Source organism: Arachis hypogaea, chromosome 3 (genome assembly GCF_003086295.3).
Source record: "Arachis hypogaea cultivar Tifrunner chromosome 3, arahy.Tifrunner.gnm2.J5K5, whole genome shotgun sequence".
Taxonomy (NCBI): domain Eukaryota; kingdom Viridiplantae; phylum Streptophyta; class Magnoliopsida; order Fabales; family Fabaceae; genus Arachis; species Arachis hypogaea.
In genome coordinates this window covers 112,069,715-112,073,099 of record NC_092038.1, presented here as the reverse complement: position 1 = coordinate 112,073,099, position 3,385 = coordinate 112,069,715, and the positions used below count along the sequence as shown (strand labels likewise).

At 33.9% G+C, this 3,385-nt stretch overlaps 1 long non-coding RNA gene across 1 annotated transcript; it reads left to right on the top strand.

The window, feature by feature from the left end:
* Nucleotides 1-281: 281 nt before the first annotated feature.
* LOC112790916 (uncharacterized) lies at nucleotides 282-3,135 on the top strand. The gene is made up of 4 exons (XR_003196968.3): nucleotides 282-851; nucleotides 1,576-1,630; nucleotides 1,885-1,985; nucleotides 2,899-3,135. It is a non-coding gene; the product is annotated as an uncharacterized lncRNA (long non-coding RNA).
* The last annotated feature ends 250 nt before the right edge of the window (nucleotides 3,136-3,385 follow it).

Sequence of the window (3,385 nt, the reverse complement as noted above, 5' to 3'; positions counted from 1 at the left end):
TTTGTGAGGGTAGCGATTGAATAGAGATTTGGCAACGTTTTTTCTCACCACGCTTCAAAAGCGTGGAGAAAAGTGTCAATGGCCACACATTTGGAAGGGTGGCAATTGATTAGAGCTACGACCACGTTTTTTTTCTGCCACGCTTCAAAAGCATGACCATAGAGAGAAACAGGGACGTTTCAAAAGCGTGGCAACAGGGTTTCATTACGTAACGTTTACAAAGCATGGCCATATTCTGGCACTCTTTTGGCATGCTTTAAAAGCGTGGACAAAAGCTTTTTGAAAAATAAAACCCTAATAGCCCCAAACAAAGCTTCGGAACTATCTCACTCTCAACTCTTATCATCACTCTCATCTATGACAACCCTGGAAGAGCTTAGATCCCCGTCGTTACCGGCAGTGTCCTCGCTGTGCCATTAGACTCCCCTCCGCCTTGTCTCCTCCTCGTCACTTGCGTCATCCTCATTTACCTCGTCTACCTTGCCATTCACTGATCTCCTTTGCATCGTCTCCATTATGCGCCAGTGTCATCTTCTCTGCTCTCCTTCTTTGTCATTTCACCTTCCTTGTCGTGTCGCCGCTCTCCTGCCATCTTTCTACTCTGGCCACCATCCCCTAACCCTTACCATTGCATTCCTTGTCATCGCGCTGCTAACATCCTTTCCACTGTGCTCCGCCTCGCATCTGTCTCGCCGTTTTTCCATTTTGCCTTCCTTGTCATTTATGTTTGCCTCGCTGTTTCTGCTTTTCTCCTTCGTCCCTGCCATTCCTTACTCCTTCTTTCGTGCTGGTTTATGGCTGCTCAGTCTTCTCTGTTCATTGGTCACTGATTCTACTGGTATGTTGTGAAGGTAAAGATTTTCCCTCAACTAATTATTGTTACTTTGTTGCTGAATTAAATAGCATATTGGTAGGTAGATCAACTAAAATGACCCAAAATGAATAAGTTCTTTTCATCTTGAATGCAAAATTCTAATTTAAATCCTGACAAACAAATTCTCAGTTCATTTTACTATTTTATTTTTGGCAGAATTTGTGTATGTGTAAAATTGGGAATGCTATCAAATAAAAACTAAATCAGTGTGGTTTAAAATTAGGAATGCTATCAAATGGGTCATATCAGTTAAAAAATATGCAGTGCCAAAAAGAATGCAGAGCTGTATTACTATGACTTTAAGTATTAGATTCCTTGTTTAGTTTCTAGGTAGAATATGTGTAAAACTGTCTAGGATATAAGTTCCCTAGATATGCTTACTACTTAGTGGTAGTCTTGAATCTTTAATTTCTTCAACTTCAACTGCAATGAATATATAAACCAAAAAAAAAATAGAGATGTGACCGGTAAGATGTAGTCCTCCTGTATATTAAAGTGTCAAGTTATCAATGTAATATTTTTTCTTCTTGTCTGTAAAATCAATTACATATTATATATGCATAATTGTCCATGGTCAATTTAACAATCATTATGTTGCTACTCCTGTAAATATTGAACAAAGATTAATTTATTACTTTGTTTATTTTTCTCTATTTATTTCTTAATTAAGATCTCTCTAAATGTGAATTTTTTTTATACAGAGAATACTAGAAATTTTGACTTGACCAGTACTCAACAGTAAGGGCAAAGGACAAGGTTTGTTAGTTACATAAGTCTTTGGTTCTTGTTTTTAATTAAGGATTATGATCATGAAGATTTTGTAGCTTGTTGGGAAGTAGATATAGCTTATTGGTTCTTGTTTTTAATTAGGGATTATGATCTCTCTAAAGCTTCTTATTTATCTTTGTGGCCAATTTCTTCTCTCTTTAACTAGAACTTTATGCCACCTCTGCGCTGCCCTTTGATTTCAGGCCTTTTCATTTCTATTATTATTTTTAAATTATTTGTAGGATGGAATGTTAAAACATAAAGGAACATATGAAATAATATCTCCCGAGGATATTGGGTTTGAAAGGGCCAATGAAGCTGGTATTGTACTTGGCAAGCTTAGGTATTTTTTTTACCTTTTTCATAACTCTTATTTTTGCATGGGTTTTCAAACCGTAATATCAGCATATGTATTTCGTACATATTTTTTTCAATTTATCTTATCCTGATTCTAATATTTCATTTCAGTAATTACTGTCTAGATGGCATGATGAAATGAGTTGTGCTGATAGTTTCTGAGAAGAATAGCAGCATCATGCTTTACTTTAATAAGGATGTTAAGCTAGATTAATTGATTTTATCAAATCTTAGGCATAGTGATGATAACTTGAGCATATTTTGTTCACCATTATTCTTTTAAGTTGATCAATTTTTCTGCTTTTTTTATCTGAAGATTCTGAGCATGAGAATCCACTTTTCCATGTTGAATTTTCTGTTTGTAGTTCATGTTACTGTTGCTGGCTGAATATGCATTGTTAAAATACCATTTGTTTTTGCAAAAAAGTATCAATTATATGTTATATAAAGTTGTTGGGTTGTGAAATTAAATTGGTATAACAATTTTTTTCTTTTTAATATTATACATATTTAGATGCAGACCAAGTACCAATAAAATGATATATATTGCATGCATTTATGTATTGAAAGGAATATTTTCTTTTTTCCTTATATCTTACTAAACCGGGATGCATGAGATCCCTTAATAATATAAACAAATTAGTGAGTATTATAAATTCATGAACTTATGGAGGACTTGGATCTGCCGTATGAGTCACTACTTCAGCACTAACAAGATTCACTCAAGTTGGTCAAATTAATTGTTTAATTTTATCTAAGTGCTTGATATGATACAATACACATCCCTTCAAAGTTGCTACCTAACATGCATTGCCTTACATCTTGAGCTACCAAAATTAAAATGTTACGTTACATTCTAAAAAAGTTGTAGGTGTTCATTTGTGTTTTATATTTTGCAGGACAATGATCAAAACAATTTCGTTCACAATGGATGATACATTAAGTTTTATATTTTGTAACGAAGTACAAGAAGTAGATAATGTAATAGTTGTTGGAATTCTAATTCATGTATTAGGAATTCATGGGTAGTTGTTATGACTTATGACTTTGATTTTTGGTATTTTGTTAGAGCATGTTATGTGATCACACACTTTTTTGGTGACAACTTTATGAAGGTTGGATTAGTTGATTTAAAATTATTGATCATTGACTAAATTATAAAACTATCTATGAATTTTTGTAAGGTCTTATTACGAATATTAAAAATAATAAATAGGTTATTGACCAAACTTATAGCCATGCTTTGAAAGAGTGACTATATTGTACAGTAGTTAACGACAGCCACGCTTTAAAAGCGTGGCCATATGGCTAGATCTTTCTCTATTGTCACGTTTTTAAAGCATGGCCATATCTCCCACCTATGGCCACGCTTTTAAACGTGGCAAT